A 25058-nucleotide genomic window follows, 5' to 3' on the forward strand; every position below is an offset into this window, starting at 1 on the left:
ATTGGGTTGTAGAAGGTCTTAGCTCAGTAGTCAAGCACCTGCTTTTCACACAAAGGTCCCAAGGTAGAGCCGGGAGATACTTTTGGTCTTAAACACTGGAGAGTTGCTGCAGTGGAGACAATACTGAGCTCAGTGGCAGACCTACATTTTGGGAGCCCCCAAGCTTGAACTATTCTGAGTCCCCCTTTGCAACCAAGCGACAAGATCTGGGTAACCCGTTATCTTCTTCAATGGGGCTGTTCCATGACAGATCACCACACCTTTACAACATCTGTGCTACTGACTCTCAAAAGCCTCTCCTCCTTCCGGAGGGGAGGGATTGTGAGCGGGAGCCGATTCCCGTGACACGCAGGGGGCGTCCTGCCCCCTGCCCTGTCACCATCGCTGGTGCGCCACGCCTCCCAGCTGGGAACCCAATCAGGTGACACTGTGGGGGCGAGGTTTAGTCACTCAAATTAGGGTGGGGGGCATGGACTTGTTGTTGGACATAAAAAAGGACTTGGACGAGTTGGCTGCTTTATTTCCCAGAACAGCCTTGTTTTGGTCCTCACTCTTGAAGAGAAGGGTATGGCGCAGTTCACATAATATTATGGCCATTGAAAAATCCAGGAAACTCTTGAATCGCGTGGTAGCGCACAAAGTGCATTTCATGAATGGCCTAGTTATTCTGCACGATGATATCCAGATAGGCGACCAGGCCTTGTTCCGGGATGACGGTTTTCATCTTTCTGATCGCGGCAACGACATATGGCTGGCCAACATCATCAGATGTCTTAGGGTTTGGTTGCAGCTGTGAGGGTATTGGCGGCGAGCCTCTTGGGCTTGGGTGGCGGTTAGGCATTGGAATGTGTTGTTGGTGTATGGAAGGGCAATGTGTGGCCATCGCCTACCCCTTCACTTATGGGTAGTCCGTTAAAGGAATCCGGTGGCCGTGGATCCTGTCCGATGCCCTGTGTGGCGGGGGGCCATGGCACGACCCTCGGTGACATCGGGGGAGAGCTTATAGTTGTATTTGCATCAACAGGCTCCCCTACTGGTGGTTAACCCTCAGCACACTCACCCCTCTCTGAGTGGGTGGAGTCAAATATTCTGTGGTCCAATGCCTAAGCCAATACCTTCTCACATGCTGTAATCAATAAAGTTGTGGCCTTTTCTTGCCCATTAACCTAATTAACCCAATATACGGTGTCCACGTGTCTTTATTCCCAAGTGGGGATCGGGTCCTCGAATCACAACTTTGGGATTCTTGAAATATATACTACCAAAAAATTAATCAATTTGAGCTGGGCGACTCCAGTTGGGTCTCCTAAACCCAACATTTTAAAGCAATGTGGACTAAAGTTGCTTCTGGGCCCCCCAGGATCAGGGGCTCTGAAGCTGAAGCTTCATTAGTTTCCTAGCAGATCTACCCCAAATGAGCTAGGTGAACCGTTGGCGTGACTTGGTTTAAGGCAGCTTCCTCTGTTGCTATGATCCTGGACAAGGCTAGTCTGGCAGAAACTCTGAAGAAGCAGTTCTGGGAGGATACAAGTTAACGTTTTAGTGGAGGTTTCACTTGTCATCTATGCTACTGGTATATCAGGCATGTCCAAATGAGTCAACATACAAACAGGTCTGGAATAAAGACAAGGAAATTTACAGGGGAAATCTGGACAAAGGCTTAGTCTACAAATTCATCTGCTTCATTAAGTATAAATGCAAGAGAAATGAGATTACAATAGTGTGTGGTATTTCACACCTCTACAATTTAAAAAATCTAAGGAATATAGCTAGACAGATGTTGGGATGCTTGTTACTTGATGGTCTCAGCCAGATATGGGATGCAAGAAAATTGCAGTAGTAACTGGAATGACAAATTCCTTTTTTATTATTAACTTTTATTAAATTTTCAAATATACAATTCAATTGTAATAATACATTCATAGACTTCCCTTCTTCTCCTTCCATGATTCTTTTAATTTTTTCTTACTTTCTGAATACAGTGGTGCCTCGCAAGATGAAAATAATTCGTTCCGTGAGTTTTTTCGTCTAGCAAATTTTTCGTCTTGCGAAGCACGGTTTCCCATAGGAATGCATTGAAAATCAATTAATGTGTTCCTATGGTCAAAAAAAGTCGGAACAAAGCCAAATTTGGTACAATAATAGTTTATTAAGTGCTCTTTAAAGTCACACATACTCTAAAGAGCATTTCAAAAACGGAAGGAAAAATAACTTATCTTTGTAAACATGGCAGAGAAGCATTTTCTAAGACTCTGGGGGACGACTCGAAGACGGTTCCTCTTCTCCTCTTTGCTTCTTGGTGAAGAACTTGTCCATGGTCTGCTGTTTCATCCGCCTTTTCAGGACCTCCCTGAAAATCTTCAAAAAATCACAGAAGTCTTCAGAAATCGCAGAAATCGCAAAAACGGCTACCAGACCGCGTGCTATGAGTTGCTCCTCGAAGTCAAGTCGCAACTGCACCTCTTGAAGCAATGCACCCTGGGTTTTAACGGTTTTAAGAAAAAGGAAACAAACTTGCAAGACGTTTTCGTCTTGCGAAGCAAGCCCATAGGGAAATTCGTCTTGCGAAGCACCTCTGAAAACGGAAAACCCTTTCGTCTTGCGGGTTTTTCATCTTGCGAGGCATTCGTCTTGCGGGGCATTACTGTACAGTGGTGCCTTGCAAGACAAAATTAATTCATTCTGTGAGTTTTTTCATCTTGTGAATTTTTCGTCTTGCGAAGCATGGTTTCCAATAGGAAATGCATTGATGGTTTCCCATAGGAATGCATTGACGGTTTTAAGAAAAAGGCGCAAGATGTTTTCGTCTTGCGAAGCAAGCCCGTAGGGAAATTCGTCTTGCAAAGCAACTCAAAAAACAAAAAACTCTTTCGTCTTGCGAGGCATTTGTCTTGCGAGGTACCACTGTATTCTAATAAAATCATCTAATTGAATTTACCCCCTAATCATATTTCTTTATTTTACATTATACTGTTGAATTTACCTGGGAAATTTATCCAACTGGCAAATTGGCACCGGCCACTTGGTTTTTCGCCTACCTCGTAGCAAATCGTCACAACTTTTAGATATTGGCGGTTAGGCATTGGAATATGTTTGTGTATTGGAGGGCAGGGTGTGGCCATCGCCTACCCCTCCACTTTATGGGTATTCCGATAAAGGAATCCAGCGGTCTTGATCCTGTCCGACGCCCTTGCTGGTGACTAGGGCCATGGCATGACCCCCAGTGACATCAGGGGGAGCTTTCAGTTGTATTTGCGTCAACAGGCCCCTCCCACTGGTGGTTAACCCTTGTTAGACTCACCCCCCCCTGAGGGGGTGGAGTCACGCTCTGTTGTTTTATCCAATGCCTAAGCCAATACCGCTCACATGCTGTAATCAATAAAGTTGTGGCCTTTTTTAACCCATTAACCTAATATACTGTGTCCATGTGTCTTTCTTATCCCTAAGTGGATGGCAGGTCCTTGAATCACAAATTGCTTTAATTCCTGTTAAGAAAAAGTTTCCCATTTCCATCTTCTCTAATACCTTTGTCATAAATAACCAGGAGATATTATCAAATGCCTTCTCTGAACCTAAGAAACTTAACGCTGCTTGTTTTTCGTTCCTAACTTCCAGGTAGTCAATCAAGTTTATTACATTTCTTACATTATCTATTAATTGTCCACCTGGAAGGAAACCTGCTTGGTCCCTACGTATAAGTTCTGTCAAAACTCTTTTTAGCCTATTAGCTAAAATAGCAACAAATAGCTTATAGTCACTGTTCAGCAGAGAAATTGGTTTGTAGTTCCTAATCCTAGTTAAATCACTGTCTTGTTTTGGGATTGGGGTGATACATGCATTCTGCCATGATTCTGGAACCACTCCTGTCTCCAATATTTTATTCAAAGTAACCTTAGTTAGTTCATCCTGGATTTTTTTGTAATACATTGCTATAATCCCATATGGTCCTGGTGCCTTCCCTATCTTCATTTGACTTATTGCCTGTTGTAATTCCGACGTTGATATAGGCACATTTAGAATCCTCAAATTTTCCTTTGTAATTTTAGGCATATTACAGTCATTCAAATAACGATCTGTTTTGTTTTGTTTTTTATTCATTTTTATTGAATTTTCCACTTTAACAATCCAATCAAATCACATTAAATGTACCAAATTATACATACACATATCAAATAATCCAAATATTCTGCCAAATTATAATTTTTTTAATAGGACTTCCCAATGCTTCAAGTTCTGAGGGTTCTGATGATCTCATAGTTCTACTGCTTTTCATAGTCACTTCCGATGGTTCCTCTAATTCTTTCTGTTGTTAACCTTCCTTCTTTCACAGCCTGAGTTGTTCCCACAAGCGAGTTAAAACAAGCAATGATGTGTTTCTGTGTGGATTTTATGTCTTTGATTCCCCTCTATAAATTCGCAGCATCTCCTCACACGCTGGTGTTTCTGCTGAATCAATCCAAAGGTCTTTTCGCTGCTGGCAGCCGCCATCTTCACTCAGTTCCAATGAAATCAAGTCTAAGCATCTGCTCAGTAATTTTCCCAAATAATGATCCATTTTATTGGGGTCTTCTCTCTTCCACCATAATTATCGTAATAGCATTATGATCAGATATTGACCCCAGCTGAATCTCAATCTTTTTTACCTTCATTGCTAGTTCTTTTGACACCAGTATCAAGTCTCTTCTACTCAAAGAATCATTAGCATTAGAATGAGGTCCAGGTTGGTGGATATTTAAGTTGCCATAAGTCCAGTAGATCCATATTTGCAACCATATCAAAGTAGGCATTGGGTAGTTTCCCTTCTTTTGAGCTACTTATACAATTCAAACAGTTTCTCCTTGACTCTTAAAAAAAATAATCAGATTTCCTGTCATTTGGTGCATATATTCTCACTAATATACCATATTTACTTGAATGTAATGCACCATCGAATCTAATGCACACTTCAATTTTCAAAACCTTGAAACCAATGCTGGTGAATGTAAATGTGCCATTCAATCTAATGCACACCCTAATGTTTGTGAAATAATTTGGCCAAAAAAGATGCATATTACATTTGAGTAAACACGGTAATACACTCTACTTCCAGTTTTGTCTTAATAATAATTCTTATTAGTTTTCAATTACAATCCAATAATAGCCTCATTATAATAATGATAACCTGGAGAAGGAACTGGCAAAGCACTCCAGTATTTTGCCAAGAAAACTCAATGGACATAAAAAAAGGAGAAGCTTTGAGAAGAAAATGAGAATTTCCAAGGCATGCTCTGGTTCATGGGGTCACGGAGAGTTGAACACGACTAAGACGACTAAACAACAACAATAATGATACCAATGTATAATACAATTAATACCTATTGCTCAAATACTGAATTATATAGTTTATATACAGTGCCCCCCCATGTGCTAGATTTGATTATTGCTTTATTTCTGTGTTCCAAAATCTTATTAATTTCCATTATATTCCAGTCACTGTAATCCTTTATATAACAACTGCAATAGACTTCTATCTGTGCTGACACATTAAATGATTTATAAAGCTAGAAGTGATGAACTCAAACGATATCCTTGTTCTTCCTGTGTGTAGCAATTATTCTGTTTGTGGTGTTGCTACTATCTGTCATGCCTTGGTCTGAGCTGATATCGCATTGTTGTCGCTCCATCTCGTGCTTTATTGTTTTGCAACTTTAACTACAGCTGCAGAAGTCATTCTGTCCCAATAAATAATCTGTTTTCACCATTTTTCTTCTCAGCCTGGGAAGAAGAGTGGTCTGTTGAACTGCAGATGACTCAATAAAGAACCTTATCAGTTCCTTGGCAGTTCACAGACTCCTTTCATCTTTCCTTCTAACTGAAGATATATGAGCAATTATACTTCCAATTAAATTAAATTCCAAGTCCTCTTAGCATTATTCAGTTCATTCCGTACATAAGAAAGAATGGGGAAGAGTCAGCTCTAAGTTTCCATCGTAAACCTTTTGCAAAATAGAGCTTGCCTCCCTTTTTCCTATTTTTTCACACACAGTTCCGTTTGATGTTATATTCCATATTTATAATCCAATTTCCTTCCATCCTCGCTTGTACAAATATAATTTGAACTAACATTCAGAAGAGGGTTGCTTAATCATAAATGTAGAGAATGAAACTTTAAATAAAGAAACTGTAGGCTCCCTTCCCCCCACCTTTTGCACTGAATGAAGTCTTATCTCAAGATTAAACCTTAAAGTCCTTGCAGTTGGTTTTGTTCAACAGTTTGTGATATCATCTCTTCTAGCACACGCCTGTACTTTAGTCCAATTAAGTTCTAATTAACAGGAAAACCTCTGTTTCTTAATGGCGGTGTTGGAGGGCTTTCAGCAGGCGAAGTGCTTTTGCACTCAGTGCCTCCCTGCCTCCCGCAATCCGTGCCGGAGTAAGAGCCAAGTACTGAGATGAACTACGAGTGAAGCCGTTTTCCCCTGTCCCTGGGGGGAATTTGCAAGGATACCTACCCTCAATCATCCTTGTTTTTCCTTCGCCAACAATCTCTTGCTGTCGTGGGGTGTGCCTCCATTAAGGTAGAGTGGAACCGGAAGCCCCTTTCCAGTTTTGTCTTAGTTTGCAATAATCCTACCTTCTTCATCTTTAAATATAAATTTTGGGTTTAATTTGGGGTTGACATACAATATCACCCCCCTCTTTTTTGTTTTATCCGAGGATATAAATTATTGTCTAAGTCCTTTATTTAATAATAGTCTTATATGTTGTCTCTTTATGCAAGTCTACTGCAAACAAATGTCCAATCTCTTTATGCGAGTCTCCTGCAAATAATATCCAATTTCTGCTTTGCCAGTATATGCATTACTCTATTCTTTTAGCTTTGTTGTTTAGTCCATTTACATTCCCCCTTCTTCCCAGAAGCACCTTGCTCTCCCCCCAGAGCAGTTACCCTGGCAACCTTCCAAATCTATATAACAATGAGTGGGGCCTGCAGCAAAACACTGTAGTGTGGGGTGCTTCTGATCATCATTTTGTCAGCCAGCCATTGCTGTCCTCCACAATATTCATTTCCCCCTCTCACTGGTTTTTCATGCCATCCGTCAAACCCAGTTAGCATTCCATGACCACCATAGGCGCCAACTCCAGGGGGCCATGGGTGCTTGGGCATCCAAAAGAAAAGAGGGTGTGGGCACCCACAAAGTCAATGAAATAAGCTGTCAGGCTGCAGTGGTGCTGCCTCCAAGAGATAAGCAGTTCAGTTCTGTCCTTTGCAGCCAGCCAGCCAGCCAGGGAGGCATCCTTTTCCAGGGGTGGGGCTCAGACGCAGAGTCTTTCTGCCCCTGAGTCTGAACCCCTCTGCATGGAACAGGGTGCCTCACTGGCAGAGGATGAAGAGGAGTCGCCACCACTGCCGGCCACCACAACACTAACAGGTGACTGCGTGCAGGCGTGCACATGTGACATTGCACATCCATGTTGCGGTAGCGGGCACCCACAATCCTGAGGGTGAGATGGCACCCCTGATGACCACAGAGCCTGCTCATTCCTTACCAGGCTGTTTTGACGCCCTCCCTTTCAGGTTTTTAAAATAATTTGTTTCTGTACTTTTACAAGTACTTCTCCCAAGCCTGCTGATTCCTCCACTCTTGTGAGTGGCTGCTGCCATTTTGCTTTCTTTAAGCAATGGCATGCATAGCTTGGGCATTGCAAACAGAGAGAATGATAATGGAAAAATCTCAAACATCCATACTTTTCAAAAATTCTGGACATTGCTGTTGTGGAAGAACTTACTCATCAACATTTCAAATAGTCTTACAAAACATCTAAGGTTTTTTTTATTTACATGGACACCATTTATATGTTAATCAGAGCTTGGTGGAGGATTAATGGCTAATCCCTTAAATACAGCGGAACATACATTTATTGATTTAAATGCAAATAGGAAGTATGAGGAAGAAAAACTGCTGAAGAGGATAATGTGGATAGCAAAGGAAAAACTTGTTGCGTAAGGTATGCGTGATTTTGAAACATTTTAATGGGTTTCATAGTTTTACTTTATTTCTCACATTGTACTATATTTGTTGTAGTGTAACATATTGTATTTTATCTAATTTTTTGTACATATTTATTACATACATATCGAATTGTAATCACACGTGAAATTGGAAGACAGCTTTTGGCAAAGCACTAATTCTGAACATATAACAAGGTATGTAACTGTTAATAATACCAAAATATATTCCAACTTTTTTCATGTGACTCTTTTGTGACTTAGACATAGACATTGTTTGCACAGAACCATTTGCTTTGCCTTAATTATTTTCTATCTTTAGTGTTTTATTTAATTCAGGCTGTCTCACTGTGTCCTAGTATAAGCAGGTTTTTCCCTTTTTATAGCAAAAGGCGCTTTCTTGTCTGTTTCTTACATTCTGTTAAATATTTCTTATTCCTTCAGACTACACCACAAGGACCATTTGACTGTCCCCTCTGGCTTTGGTATCTTGCTTCCAGCATGAACAGACAGGTAATAACCATTCAGCAGGGCCATTACCTCTTCTAAAGACTATTATCAAAATGGTCATTATACATAATGGAGATTATTATAGGCAGCTTGAGAGATTTTTTTAGATACATCTCCACAGAAATAGGTGGCCCTTTTTAGCCTTAGACGCTGGTAGAAATAATACCAGGGCACAAAAATACATGGCAAATGCTCCTTCTTACCCAAACTTTCTTCACATTGAATGCACTCACAGTACTGGTTTCTGCAGGTAAATTATATTTATTCAACAGATATATTTATCATTCATGTTAGAGGGAGGGAAAGGAGAGAAATTGGTGCTAATTATTATATTGAAAATAAAATGCTAAAGCCTAACAATGGTTCCCTTCTGCAACCTGAACCACTTTGTTCAATTTGTATGTGATTCTTATAATAAGCTGTGACGCTACTTTTTTATGATAAGGAACATTTCAATATTTTCAGGAATTCTCATCTTAAATCTAGATTATATTACCCATTTCATCACATTGCTACTCTGCCTATCAGTTATCAGGGTTCTAGTCCTCCTTCTTAGCGCTCTTCACTTTTTGGATCCCACACTATAAATTCTTCATTATCTCCCTGTACTGTCTATCTCACTTTCTGATCCTTTGCATTCCTACATGTCTTTCAACCATTTCTGTTTATGTCAAGCTGCTCCCACCTGTTCTCTATTCACCAGGCTGCCTTCTCTCCCCTGGTTCAAGCTTTTCTTTGGTCTACTCTGTCTCTACTTAAGCCTAATCATATCTACTACTTCATTGCCATTTTGTACTTCATTGTCAGTCCTCAACCTCTTCCTTCCATCACATTGTTGCGGTAGATAATGCAGATTACAGGAGCTGCACTGCTTGTGTGTTCTGCAGAATGCCTAGCAAAAACAACCACTGATACTAAATAAATGTCTTGTTCTTGTAGTTAAGTTCATTCAGTTGGTATTTCTGCATTTTTCTCAAACATTAAATCAAATTGACTTATCTTAACATCAAAAGCTTCCTGTAGGAAGTGCCTAGCATCTAGCATAATTTATTTGACATCAAACATCCACACATCCTTCCTCCATTGCTGTAGTCATCAAACTTTTTCAGTCTGTGGGTACATTTGGAATTTTGAGAGAGTGCCCTGGGTACCACTCTCATTGGCTGCTTCTCTTCTTAAGGTCACACCTCCAAGAAAGTGTGTGCGCACACACACACTTCACTTCCCCTGGGGTCCTAGCAAAGTCAGATTCAGTAGAATTAAAATAGAGCCTCTTGAAATTGCACGATTTTACACACTATTCATCCATCAAGCCATAAAATCAAAGCTTTTATGCTGGAGAGCCAGTGTGGTGTAGTGGTTAAGAGCGGTAGTCTCGTAATCTGGGGAACCGGGTTCGCGTCTCCGCTCCTCCACATGCAGCTGCTGGGTGACCTTGGGCCAGTCACACTTCTCTGAAGTCTCTCAGCCTCACTCACCTCACAGAGTGTTTGTTGTGGGGGAGGAAGGGAAAGGAGAATGTTAGCCGCTTTGAGACTCCTGAAGGGGAGTGAAAGGCGGGATATCAAATCCAAACTCTTCTTAAATCAAAGCAAGCGAGTGCACAGTAAAAAGAAATCACAGATCCACTACATGCCAGCAATAGAAAAAGCCATCCATTTTTCATTTGGTATTTGCACAACTAGGTCCATTCCCATGGCATTTTTGTGTACAATAGATTGCCATATTCTAGTGTTATTATGACCTTTGAAAATTGAGGAAGCTATGGCCTGAGAGAGTGGAGAGAAGTTAACAAAGATGTGCTCTATTGCTGCTAGTTTCCTGTTTGCTTGAGTGGAAATGTCTGGGTTTAACAGGAAACCTAACAGCTGGTTGAAGTGGTGCCATGCGGGTGGCACTGTGGTCTAAACCACAGAGCCTAGGGCTTGCCGATCAGAAGGTTGACGGTTCATAACCCCGTGACAGGGTAAGCTCCCGTTGCTTGGTCCCTGCTCCTGCCAACCTAGCAGTTTGAAAGCACATGAAAGTGCAAGTAGATAAATAGGTACCGCTCCAGTGGGAAGGTAAACGTCATTTCCATGCGCTGCTCTGGTTCGCCGGAAGGGGCTTAGTCATGCTGGCCACATGACCCGGAAGCTGTACGCCGGCTCCCTCGGCCAATAAAGTGAGATGAGTGCAGCAACCCCAGAGTCGTTCGCGGCTGGACTTAACTGTCAGGGGTCCCTTTACCTTTATGGCTGCAATGAATTCTTTTTGTAAGGGGATACTGTTTGCATAAAAATCGTTTAGTCTATAAAGGCCCACCTGTTCCCAACCATTCCAATCTAAGTATTCCCCCGTTTCTTTAAAAGATGGGTGAAAGTGAAGAGGGATAAGGGGAGAAATTAGGGGAGCCAGGTTTTTTAAACTTTGTTTTCCATACATTTAGTGTGGTGTGGAGGAAAGGGTTCACAATGGTATGGGTTTTAGTGAGTGAGGAGGGTAGAAAGGGATATGCTCTATATACTGGATCTGAAATTTATCTACTCATAGTTTACCTTTTTGCCTGATTAGTGGCATCAAATGCTTTAGCTGGAAGGCATTGTAATAAGTTTGGAGATGTGGGATTCCAAACCTGCCATTTTTGACACTTCCATATATAATTCTGGAGCCTAGTTGTGCTCCCCCCCCCCTTCATGAATAAACTTGTTTATTGAGCACTGCCAAATTTTCAATTCTTTGGGTACAATCATAATTGACAGCACTTGAAAGAGAAACAAAAATTTCAGGAAAGCAATCTTTACCGCAGCTATGTGTCCTGACAATGATGAACGCAGGTCTTTCCAAAATTCAAGACACTGTTGTACCTGTCAGAATACTGGTGTGAAGTTTGCTTTCTTTAGAGCCAATAGATTTTTAGTTATCTGCACTCCCAAATATTTTATTACCTTGTGGCAGGTTTTAAAACCTGTCTTTGAATGATTAATTGGTCAGGTCAAGGAATGCCTATATACATTATTTTTTATTTGGATTTGTTGATTTTGAATCTAGCCACTTTACCATAATTATCTGGTTCTTTCATTAATACAGGTGTTGCAGCTTTTGGGTTAGAAAGCAATATTGCTATATCATCTGCAAAAAGGCTTATTTTATGCATTTCTAAGGGAGACGGTGGTTCAATTGATAAGGGAAACAAGAGGGGTGACAGAGGGTGTGCCTCTTGCAATGGAGTCTATACCATTCACCCTAACCTGAGCATATGAGTTCTTATATAGTCTCATGATAGAATTCATAAAATATTGTTCCATGTTCATTTTTGATAACTGTTACACACATCTAGTGATATGACTGCTAGTGGTAAACCTTTGCTTTTGCTTGATGAATGGCATTTAGTAGCCAGCGAATTGGATCACAGATCTGTCCTTGGGGTATGAACCCAACTTGATCCGTGGTAATGTAGGAAGAAATAGACGTGTTGAGCGTTGCAGTAAAGATTGCTGTAAAGATTTTAGCATCTTGATTTAAAAGAATTATTGGTCTAGATGATTCTACTGACTCGGGATTTTTCCCTGGCTTAGGTATAACTATTATTTTAGAGTGTTGCCAGGAGGTTGGTACTTGACCACCTGAAAGATTGTCATTAAATAGGGAGGTTAATCTTGGGATCAAAATCTCACTGAATTGCTTATAGAAGTTTGCAGTGTAACCATCTGAGCCCTGGGCTTTATAGCCCTTCAATTTTTTGATTACTGCTGCTACCTCATCAGGTTCTATAGGTTGGTATAAGTAGTCCCTGCGGGTGTAATTTAGTTTAGGTAATGGAATTCTTTCCAAGTATTCTGTAATTGTTGGGAGGGAGGTGATAGTATCAGCATATAAAGAGGCATTGAAATCTCTAAACATACTACACTTATCATTATCATCATATTTAAGGATACCTGTCTTATACCTTAGCTGGTTTACTCTCTTATTGTTAATTCTTTTCCGGATACGGTTAGCAAGCATCTTAGAGTTCTTATCACAATGTTCATAATATTTTTGGTTGAGGAAAAGCAAATTTGTAGAGATTTTTGATGTTTCCAAGGCTTCAAGTTCTGCTCTCTTAGCATTCAAGGACCTTAAAGTCTTCTTCCCTCCATCTCTTTTGTGCTTTAGTTCAAGCTGCCTTATCTCCAGTAGTAGATGATCTGATTCTTTGGCGGTCTTTCTTTTGATTGCTGTCACTTTGCTAATGCAGGTTCCCCTGATGACCGCCTTCATAGCTTCCCAGACTGTTGTAAGAAGCATTCTTTCTGTGGTTTTAATATCAAAGTACAGTAGTTATTTAATACTGAATAGAGGTGGTCTGTTGCCAGCTTGTTCTGTAGGAGAATTGCAGGAAATATCCAGCCAGGCGATGACTTGGGTTTTTCTTGGAGACGTAAGGTGGCCCACACTAGAGCATGGTTGGAAACAGTGAGACAGCCAATCTCTGACCCAACAATTCTTTGAAAGTCATGACAAAATTGAGACACAAGTATGATGAGTAGCGACTTGAGGGGGAGTCCTTTGTATTTGGGTGGAGCTCTCTCTGCATGTCTGTTAGGCTGTGTTCGCGAAGTATGGATTCCAGTGCTGAGGGCATTTTATGTGAGTTGGTTACAGTGGGACCTGTTCTGTCCAGTTGGGGGTCTTGTACATGATTTAAATACCCTCCTAATAGCACCATGCCTTCCTGGAATCCAGATAGTTCTTGCATAGAGAGTTGGAGAAATTGAACTGTCCTTTGTTCGGAGAGTAAAGTGAAACTATAGTTAGTTGATGCTGTTACTTTGGCCTTTGACAAATACATAGTGGTCTTTCTCTTGTCTGTCAAAGTTCCCTTGAGGGAAAAATTATGACTGTTGGGAATTAGCACTACTACCCCTCTTCCTTTTGATGAGCCAGGAGATTAGATCTGGACATCAAAGCCTTTGGGACGAATAATTCTATCCATTTGCTTCTTCGACTGCGTTTCCTGTAGGCATATTATTTTAGGTTTTTCCCGCTTGAGCATTAGCTCGACTAGTTGGTGTTTCACCGGTGAGTTGAGGCCATTGGCATTTATGATGAGTATTTCTATAGTTTTCATATCAACCATTGGGCTAGCTTAGTGTAAATTGGCTAGGAAATTATACAAAACTCTTTAACTTAGTTATTGTTTTGATAGGTGGCATGAGGTAGGTCAGAGCAATAGCATGAATGGGATGAAATTCAAAGATGTAATCCAACAATAAAACACAAACAAACAACTTACAAAGTTCTGCGAGAAAGGTCTTGAGAAGAGGTGGTCTCTCCTCTCAATGTTTATCACCATTCATTTTTTGAGAGTAAATAGAAGTGGACGTTGAAGTAAAAAACTTAGTCAATTTAACAATTCTTTAAATTTCCCAGCGCTTGGTTGCTTCATTCACTTTGAGTCCATGTGCCTTGATGCTTCCTTGTTACGCTTGCAGCTAACAATGCACAATTGTGTGTGTGTGTGTGTGTGTGTGTGTGTACGTGTGCACGCACTATTTCCCTGTTGTTATTTAAGAGACTAGGTATTCTGTTAAACGCAATATGGATGGAAGACAAAAAAGTTGGGATAAGTGAGAAAAAATCTAAATTTCAGATTGAAATAATTGAAGGCAAAACCAAGTCATTATCCAAAATGTATATATTATTAGAATGGGACACTAAAGATGAAGAAATAAAGGAGGTTATGACAAAATGGATCTGGGATATAATATAGAATATGAAAAGTGGTCGAGTTGTGGAATGAAATTCACGGCATGCGTCACACTTAGAGTAAATTTAGAAAAGATGATGTATAGGTGGTACATCACACCAGCAAAATTAGGAAAAATGTACAAAACAGGAAATAAGGCCTGCTGGAAGTGCAAAATTAAAGAGGGCAATTTCTACCATATGTGGTGGACTTGTGAGGAAACGAAGAAATTTTGGGATCTGATTTATAATGAGTTAAAAAAAATATTTAAATACACTTTCCCTAAAAGACCAGAGGCCTTTCTATTAGGAATAATCGGGAATGAAATAAAAAAAGAGGATAAAACTATTCCAATATTCGACAGTAGCGGCCAGAATATTAATTGCACAAAATTGGAAAAGTCCAAATACCCCAACGGTCAGAAATTGGCAAACAAAATTATTTGAATATGTTGAACTAGCAAGAATGACGCAAAAAATTAGAAACCAAAAAAATACAAAGTTTATTAGCGATTAGAATAAATTTATGGTATATATTGAAGGAAACTATAGAAACTTAAAAACTACTGCAGGTCTGATATAAATCTTATGATGTGCAAACCATAACAACTCTTAGCTGCAGAAAAAAAGATGTTTAAGATTAGGGAATACTTGATTAAACCAGGAGATCATAAAAGAGAGTAAATCTTGGCCTTCCATAAATTCTGGTAGGCCTCTCACCTACAGATGGAAGTGGCAAAAATGATTGCCTGCTTCCTCCATATGAAGCTAGTTATGGTCGCCAGTTTCTTGATTTTCGCCTCCTCTCTGATTCCTAACTTTAGAGCTCCATTTGCAGTCTTTGAGGCCTCAGATATATGGGCTTCTGTTATGTTGAGGCTTTTCTCAATCAGAGTCAAAGCTGCTTTTAATTCTAATGCCAAATCTTCCCTGAGATCCTGTCTCAGCTTTTCCAGGTGGGTAGTGAGCTAAGTGAGAAGGTAACTGGCAATTGCTTTGTCTTTCTTAGAGAGCTTTGCTATCTTAGCTGCCACGCTTGGTCCTAGTTCTTCCTGCTGCTCAGAAGTTTGCAGTTCATTTCCTGATACACCTGATGTTTTTTGTGTCCATTCTGCTGTTAATTGGGGTCCCTGGAGCATAAACTATGGAGATCTTGTTTCACAGAGTCAATTTTTTAAGGTTTTCAACTTAAATTGGAGGTTTGATAGTGCACGGGTTGTTAGAGTAAAAGAATTAGGCAGCCATCTTGCTTGATGACATCACACACACACACTTCCTCTTTCTTGACAAGCTGAGGGATAACTACGTTTGTAGTTTGCAGCAGAAGTTAGTCTTCAAGATGCCATAAGACTAACATATTTATCATGGAATAAGCTTTCACGGGCAAGACTCAGAAGCCACAGCCAGTAGTTGGGTTATTTTCTTGCTTTTACAGCACCCCTTGGTTCTGAAAGAAAGGGGAAAAAATGCATAAGGAGCTGCTAGCTATTTGTGAAGAAAATGTTCCATTTTTTAAAAAAAGAAAATCAGTAGCAAGTGTAATTTTTGTCACATGCATCTGTTGCTATCACCTCTCACTTTGTGCTGAAGTGTTCACCAGAGCATTTACAGAAGTGATTCTTCCTCCCACCCCTGACATCTGCCACCCAGAATCCTACATTATTCATCAGCGTGCTAATGGCAGGTGATGAGATCTTTTCACGCTACATCCCTCTCAGTAGGTGTTTATTACTCTGTTCACCAGCAGCCCTGCTATTACTGCAGGGCCAGAAGAACTCTACATACTCGCTTGACAGGTAATAGGAAATGTGCTCTGCTCACTTGGCTCACGAGTGTAGATGAAGGTTATTACGAGGGCAGCCGCAATATCGTGGGTCCTAAGATGGCGGTCACCTTAAATGAACAGCTAAATTTTGGAAATCCATACAAATCATGTCGGCAGCATGATAATCCATCTTCTTTACCTTCTATCATTTCAGCAGTCATCATGCTGTAATAATTTCCTTTTGCTTCACCTGTGGTCTCTCTGAATAAAGGGGGTGGAAGGCTGGGGGTGGAAGAAGCAAAGAAAAAGAGAATGAGTTTGGCTTAGTGTCTGAAGATGAGGCTGGCAAAAGCGATATCTCTATCCAGTAAGCAGGAATCTACTGTGCGCCCGTGTAGTGGGGTGTGTTGTGTGTGTAATAGTCTAATAACAAGCAGTGAATGGTCTTGCCTAATTTCTTAAGAAACAGCTTGACAAGTGAGACATTGTTTCTAATGATTTATGTGGAGCCTTGTGACAAAAATTACAGACTGGAAGCATACCATAGCATGGCAGCAGTTGAAAATGAGGAATTTTTTTTTTTACTTTAGTGAACTCCATTTACTAAAACGATTCCCTGTTGTTGCTGTTTCTCCGTTTTTGTTACAGGTAGGCACACTTTGTAGAATAACCAAAATAAATGGAAAATGGTTTTTGTTTTGTTTTTTAAGAAAATGAACTCAACAACAGAAATTACCCTTACCTTTTTATATAAAAAGAAACCTTCTGTGCTCAATGGGCATTTTACGCAGAATATGGCAATGAAAGAGGTTCCCATACCTAACCGTGTAAGGATGACTCATAAAGGGGATTTCACACAAATCCCTCCATGTGTTGAAAGAATGAGTGGGGGCATTTGTGGGACTGTACAGGTTAGCCATTCCCACAGCTGTGACCCTCCCTCAGTGTCCATACATCTTATACATGTTGAAAGCAAAGTAAGTTCTCACCAGTGTTTCATTGCATTCGACCGGAGTTTTCCTCCAATCATGTTTGAGCTGCCTCCCAGTTTGTTTCTTCATTCTAAGCTCCGGAGTATATCAGGGAGCGAAGCAGGAGAGGGTGCTTGGGATGATTGTGCTATGGCACAACCAGAAAATCCCCCAGTGCTGTCTGGAAGCCCATTGCATCCTTCAGCCTCCAAGAGTGGACCATACCAATAGGTCCCCTACCTATGCAGAGGGGATGTGGTGTTGAAAGCCTAAATCTCAACTGGAAGCGATTTGAACACAACATGGGACTGATGTCACTGTACCCACTTTTAAATCACCCGCCCAGTGAAAACAAGGTCCAGAGTGTGGTCTGCCACATATGTTGGGCGGGTGACATGTTGGGACAGCCCCATGGTTGTCATGGTAGCCGTGAAGTCTTGAGCCGTATTAGAGCCAGTCTCCTAGACAATGAAGTTGAAGTCCCCCAGAACCAGCAGAATTCTCAACACCGCTCTGATTAGTTGAATTGCATCTGTGGATACTGTTTGGCTGTATCCCAAAGGCACAATCCAGTGGTAATGTGCTTTGTACCTTCCCCATTGGAATGAATGGGAGTGTTTTTACAGTTTCCCATTCATTTCAATGCAAATCTTTGTGCCTAAATCATTTTTTCATTGTCAACACAGTGATTAATAGAAGCCCCTATTTCATGGCTTTCAAGAGCTCTACAGCAGGAAGTTTAATAAACCATTAAAAAATGTCTTACTGGACTGCCATAAAAGTATTCAGAGGTCAAAGTAATTTTTTTATCTTGTCAAAGAAATGAACAGCCTTGTTTTTACCAGCGCAATGTTTCATTTTCTAATATAGTCTTTAAATTAGCATGATAGGGACAAGCTACATAAACATTCATGTAGACATATTTAGAAGTAGAAGCCCATAATTAAATGCAATAAATGATAAAAGGGTGGGGGGGGGGGAAAGAAAAGTGACAACTCATTGACATTAATGAAGGCTGGATGATCAAAGAAGGGAAATGTCTCGTTTAGTAACTGATAATGGGAAGTATCCACACAGGGGGAACTTCTTTGTTCTTACAGCTTTCGGTAAATCTGAAATAAGACAAAACATTGCATTTAAGTTGCTGAAGATGCCATTCCAAAATACAGGGAAATGTGTGACAAAGATGTCTTTGAAATTTTGTTGTTTTATTTAAAATAATCTGGAAAAAGATCTGAAACAAGCTGTGAAGTGTGCAGTCAGTCTAAATCACTGATGGTTGCGTGTAAAGAATGCAGGCTTTAAGGGTTGTGATTCATATCTAAAACAGACCTGGGGCACACTGTAATTGAAAACAAAAATCTTCCAAAACTGCAGAAAACTTCAGGTTCTCACAGAATGATAACATATGCTATGTGTCCACCATCACAGGTTCATCGCAATGCAACAGAATGGATCTTTTAAATTAACTCTACTGTTGGTGATCTATATATCTATTACAATGAATATTTGTTTCTCCTGCCACCAACTAGATGTACCCAGTGCTCTGTTTGTAACATTGAACAATACTTGGATCCTTTAGCTGCCACATAGAGGAACAGCAAATAAACTATAGCTCACTCTTAATGTATCTCCAAAACTCTGCTAGCCAGAGATAGACAATCCCTTCTAAAGCTCCATGATAAACAAGTGTATTTTAACTGTATTTGAAATATACAAAGCCCTACTCTTGGCGCCCTCCATTGATAGCGCTCCTTTTCACCAGCGGAGGCTAGCAGAGAGAAACTTGTGGCTCATCTTAACACTTCCACCCATTAACATGAGGTGGTGGTGGGAGGGCTTTCCCTTGTGCTAGTTTTGCAATACAGTGGTACCTCGGGTTAAGTACTTAATTCATTCCGGAGGTCCATTCTTAACCTGAAACTGTTCTTAACCTGAAGCACCACTTTAGCTAATGGGGCCTCCTGCTGCCGCTGCGCTGCCGGAGGACGAATTGTGTTCTCATCCTGAAGCAAAGTTCTTAACCCGAGGTACTATTTCTGGGTTAGCAGAGTCTGTAACCTGAAGCGAATGTAACCTGAAGCTTATGTAACCCGAGGTACCACTGCATCAGAATATACATGCCAATATGTGAAAACAAGCATGCAGAACACAAGTGTTCATGGGCCACAAGTAATCTATGCTTAAATCTCATTCATTTTGATCAGAGTAAAGTGTATGTGATTGCGCATTGTAGAAAGATATAGCATTGCTTCTAGACTAAGATGGCAATTCAACTCCAAATACCTGGCAGATTCTAAAAGGAGAAATATTGAAGCCCAAATGCAGACAATTCCAACAAGAAGGAATAGTGGAAGGCATCTAAGGAAACCGGTGTGGCAGCATAAGGAGTTTACAGATGAGCTGAGAGTTAAGAAGGCCATGTATAAGAAATGGAAGAAAGGGGAAATAAAAAAGGAGGAGGATACACAAGTAGTCAACAGTTGCAGGGTAAAGGTCAGGCTGGCTAAAGCTCAGAATGAGTTCAGGCTTGTAAAGAGGTTAAAAATAAATTTAAAAAGCTTTCTTCAACTATGTCCAACGTAAAGGGAAGAACAAGCAAGTGGTAGGTCCTCTACGTGGAGAAGATGGAGAAATGCTATTGGCTGACAAAGAGAAGGCGGAACTACTCAACACCTACTTTGCCTCAGTCTTCTCCCAAAAGAAAAGCGATGCCCAACCTGGTGATAACAGAATAAATGATGGGGAGCTGCAGCCCAAGATGTGGAAAGAGGTAGTAAGGGAACATCTAGCTACTTTGAATGAAGTCAAATATTCAGGGCCTGGTGAGCTGCATCCAAGGGTACTAAATGAGCTTGCAGATGTAATCCCAGAGCCTTTGATCTGGGATTACATCTGCAAGCTTTGACAATTCTTGGAGAATGATCTTTGAGAATTCTTGGAGAAAGCTCTTTGAGAATTCTTGGAGAAAGATCTTTGAGAATTCTTGGAGAAAGATCTTTGAGAATTCTTGGAGAATGATCTTTGGGAATTCTTGGAGAATGATCTTTGAGAATTCTTGGAGAATGATCTTTGAGAATTCTTGGAGAATGATCTTTGAGAATTCTTGGAGAACAGGGGAGGTCCATGCAGACTGGAGGCAGGCAAATGTTCTCCCCATATTCAAAAAGGTGAAAAAAGAAGACCCAGGTAACTACCGAACCGTGAGCTTGACATCGATACCACGAAAAGTTCTAGAACAGATAATTCAACAGTCAGTCTGCGAACATTTAGAAAAGGATGCTGTGATTACTAAGAGCTAGCATGGGTTTCTCAAAAGTAACACTCTGATTCACAGAATTATTTTTGTATTCTGTTTTTATTCTTACATTTGTCCAAGCAGCTTTGAGTGGTGTTTTTATATTCACAAAAAACTTGTAAGGTACGCTAGGCCAAAACACCCAGAGGGAACTTCATTATTAAGTAAGATTTTCAACCAGGGTTTCCCACATTCAAATTCATGGCTATGTGAAGACCATGCTGGGGTTGCCATATTTTGAAGAGCAAAATAGAGGACACATTTGCCGACTTCTACTTTTAACTAATGGCGCTGTGGTCTAAACCACTGAGCCTCTTGGGCATGCCGATAAGAAGGTCGGTGGTTCGAATCCCTGCGACGGGGTGAGCTCCCATTGCTCGGTCCCAGCTCCTGCCCACCTAGCAGTTTAAAAGCACAGCAAGTGCAAGTAGATAAATAGGTACTGCTCCTGCGGGAAGGTAAATAGCGTTTCTGTGTGCTGCTCTGGAAGCCGTCTGTGAACAAATGTCATCTCCCTTGGCCTATAGAGCTAGATGAGCACGCAATCCCAGAGTCATCAGCGACTGGACCTAACGGTCAGGGGTACCTTTCTTACTTTTAACTATGGTTCACTATGACTATTTTACCCACAAAGAAGAGTATGTGTCTTGGAAAAAGAGGACATATGGCAACCCTAAATGGCACCATCCAACTTAGTATAAACTAAACTTAAATCAATTTATTTCTGTTCTATTAGCTCTCCACAGGACCATAATCTTTAAAAATACTTCATTTTGAACACTGAGCACGGCAGGGCAGAAGAAACAAATGTGATTTATAATAAACAATGAATTGTTTCAAATTGTGCTCTTCTACAAATGGAGTAAGTTCTACCATCCATGGAAGATTTTGATCTAGTGCCCTCAAAACACAATCAATGATACAAGGGACAGGGATTAAGAAAAACTGGATTAAAGCCTGCAAATACACAAAAGGGATGCATTACGTAAAATAGGAAATACCATTTAAAAAGAGTTAGAAATGCTATGGAGAGTTCTGTTGCAAGTTTCCAAGAATGGTTTGTTATATTGCAACTTGTGAAGGTTGCAATGTAAATACCATACTCTCGTTTCAGGCTACAAACCACCTTTCTCACCTCCCCAGTCAGTGTAAAGGTGTAGTGAAGCAGTATCAAATGCTCCCTGAGGAAGTGACCGCGACACCAGCGCAGTATATGGCGCTGCATTCAATTGAAATGGAAAATAGGAGAAGGTGTCTTTGCATATAAACCTTGCCTATTGAGTTAAGAAAATGCAGGTTTGGTGGGGGGAATCCAGAGGAAGTATTTAAAATGTGCATAGTGCATGAAATTGCCTCACATTATAGGGAATACATGCCTTGTAGCAATTATGTCACTTATCCTTATACTAATTAAGTGTTGATGTGTGAGTACTAAGTTGCAATGATGTTAACTAATGTACATAAATATTCCCTTTAAACTGTAATTGCACTTTGCCATAAGTTAAAAGGAAGCACATTCAATTTGGAAGCATGCAGATCAGCACCTTAAGAAATGGATTATACTCTTCAGGATGTCAGCACATACAACACGAGAATATCCATTAAAAAAAAAAGCAAGTAGGGGAAGATTTCTGCCATGGGGGCTGGAGTTTACAGCCCTGTGAAGAAGAACATTCACATTTTCTGTATACACAATGGCAGAGCTGCTGGGCTGAAAATTGCTAATTCTACCCACAGGGGTTGAATACATCATACCAGAAGGATGTAATGGGACTAGATCCACAGTTGTCTCCTCCCCTCTGCGCTGCTTTTCTGTTAAAAAATGACCTATGGAAAACTAGTAGTGTTCTATCCAGTTGTTCAGCTCAAGATTTATGATTGCCCAAAGTTAATGCAATTTTATTTTTCTAATATTAGAATGAGACTGTTTGCCACCTTGAAACATGTACTGTGGAAGAATGAGGACACATGACATAAGGAAAGGCTCACTGGCTCAGAGCAGCAGCCCCGCATTTTTCTGCCACCCTGTACCCAAAAGTAGACTCAGTTTATATGCTTCAGGAGGAGTATAGGACAGCAGTGGACAATAAAGTCAAACTCCTTCAATTATCTGCTTTTAACTTCTGCTAGGAAAAGCATCAATTCACACATGGTAACTGGATATTTATTTTCTCCACACAATGACTTTTGTATGTAGGATTGCATGGAGAAATATCTGCAAGAATCATAGCCATTTCTGAGATGGTTTAAAAAAAGTGCTGCTCCAAAGTGGATTATGTGGTTCTCCTCTTTCCCACTTTATCTTCGCAGCAAATCTCTGGAATAAAAATGGCTGAGAAATGGTGACTAGCTCAAGGTTACCCAATGAATTTCACAGCTGTGGAGATTGATGCCCTGGTTCACCAGTTCTTAGTCTAACATTGTAACCACTACACCACCCTGGCTGCACACAATTGTAGTAGTCCAACTCAAACTGAGGTTTGTCCATACAATTGCGGCAGATGGAATGGTGGGGTGGCAGCGCTCACCTGACCTCCTGACAGCTCAGTTGCCACTGCTTACTGGGAGGAGAGAGGGAGAGGAGGCCAGCATGATGCAAACACGCCAGCAGGAGTGTCAGCTAGGCTCTACCAATATAGAGCCCAGCCTCCCTGTCAAAGGCATATATTAGTAAAAATGGAAATAAAAAATGCTTTACAAAAATGTGAATATTATCAAAGTTGCACAGACACATGCATATATTTAGTTAAGTTCATGCACACCAAAATCCTTATGAATTATCATGAGGACCTAAAAAAACCCAACAATTTACAAATGTGGAGAACTTAAGATTGGGAAAATTAGAAACTGAGAGAAACCAAAATGGTCAGATATGCTCTGCATATTAGTCAGAGGGATGAAGATCAGATTATTTGATTTCACATAGGAAGCAGCAAAGACTAAATTCTTCAAACGGTCTTGCTTCATTTCAGTTCTTTTGGCTTCTCTTTCAGATGACCGCTGCCCCCCTCCAGTTATCCCCAGGGGCTATGGCCAAGCCACATCCACCCACCCCATCGTTTTCTCCAGGAAAATTTTCCCCGTATGAACATCAGTACAAATAACCAAGTCCTGCCACTCAATGGCGTAATGGAACTTCACAATATAGACTTTGGCGCATCTGCCAGAGGACCTCCATCAAAATAACAACTGCAATTTACTTCTGTTGAGACCTGTTGGCAACGGATGCAATATCCACTTTGTATTTTTCTGCTTTCTGTCCTCTGTGTGATGCTTCTCATTTCTCTTCCAAGGTAGTGTATAATAACACTTTGTTTCAGGCTGTCATGTTAGATTAAAACAGAATGACAGTGACAACACTTTTGCATGCAAATGTTGAAGCTGCTTGCTGTACTGCCCTTGCTGGATTTCTTTCCAAATGCTCATTCACTCCTCACTCTGCCTCCTGTCATATTTACTATGACTTCCCTTAGAAAATACATGAGAAACAGAAGCTCATAGCCACTGGACTTGGGGTAATTCTGAAAAAAGACCTTCAAAATGCCTGTTAATGTATGAAAAAGCAGTAGTTGGAACAGCTTGACAGCAGCTGTAAGTAGTGATGGAGGAGAAATTTGATTCAGTCATTATTCAAAGGCGAACTTGCCTAATTTTCTTTCTGAAACAATACAGTAGGCGAACAGACACATAGTATTTTTTTAAAATTTTCATTGAAGTAAGTCAAACAGAGCAGTACAATAAAAATAATAGAAGTAAAAATTCAAAAAGAAGCAGAAACAGCACAGTATATCAAGAAGAGACTAAAGAAAGCTATTTTTTGAAATTCACGCATACCTGAATTTTGCAATGCACTTCTCCAGCCAAGTAATGTGTACAAAAATTCACATGCTAGCATAAAGTGTGCATACAATCACCCCCTCTTTATGTGTAATATGCATTATATTAGATGAAATTGCATTGCAAAAATGTGAATATTAGGCAAAATTGCTTATACATATGAGAAGCTAGTTATGCCTTTGAATAGTGCCCTTGTGATTCATCTTCTCACAAAACCTGTGGGTTCATCCAAATTGAGACCATGGTACAGAAAAAGCCTTTCCCCTATATCATTTCCTCACTGGAAATCTCATACACCGCAAAATAAAGTTACAAGGGGGAAGTAAACACAGCCAACAGTAAGTCAACAGTAAGAAAACAGCAGCAGGAGACTCTTTCAGGTGGTTTGCAATCTAACGGAATCACCTTTGCCATTGGGGCCTGGAAAGGACCCCAGATCTCCTGCAATGATTTTGCAAAGTTTTTTTGCAGATAAAGTCGCTTAGTTTTGGAAAGAGGTAGACTCCACTGTGGGAGCAGGGTCGGGGCGGAAGAGTGCTAGAGTCCTGTCTGGTCAAGTTACATGGGATCGATTCCAATCTGTTACCTTTGAGGAGTGGACAGGCTGCTTGGAGAACCGACTACCTGTCTCATTGACCCCTACCCATCCTGGCTCATAAAAGCGAGCAGGGAAGGGCTGGGCGATGGGCTCTGCAGGGTGGTGAATGCTTCCCTCTGTGAGGGAGACTTCCCAGACCCGCTAAAAGAGGAGTTATTAAACCACTTCTTAAAAAAACATCATTGGACCCGGCCAACATGGCTAATTATCGCCCAGTCTCAAATCTTCTATTCGTGTGCGCCCGCGATTTTCAGCGTCTGCGCGTGCATGTCCGCTATTTTTGGCACCGTGGAAGTGAGTCGTCACACCGCGCCAGGGGCGGCTTGTGGGCCAGTCAAACGACCTCTGTGGACCGCTTCCGGCCCATGGGCCTTAGGTTGGTG

At 40.7% G+C, this 25058-nt stretch overlaps 1 long non-coding RNA gene across 1 annotated transcript; it reads left to right on the forward strand.

Annotated features, from left to right (window-relative positions):
• The first annotated feature begins 8117 nt into the window (after nucleotides 1–8117).
• LOC310659789 lies at nucleotides 8118–23272 on the forward strand. The gene is made up of 3 exons (XR_014503008.1): nucleotides 8118–8188; nucleotides 8435–8503; nucleotides 23234–23272. It is a non-coding gene; the product is annotated as an uncharacterized lncRNA (long non-coding RNA).
• The last annotated feature ends 1786 nt before the right edge of the window (nucleotides 23273–25058 follow it).

Source organism: Podarcis tiliguerta, assembly GCF_965153285.1.
Source record: "Podarcis tiliguerta genome assembly, chromosome: 11".
Classification (NCBI taxonomy): Eukaryota; Metazoa; Chordata; class Lepidosauria; order Squamata; family Lacertidae; genus Podarcis; species Podarcis tiliguerta.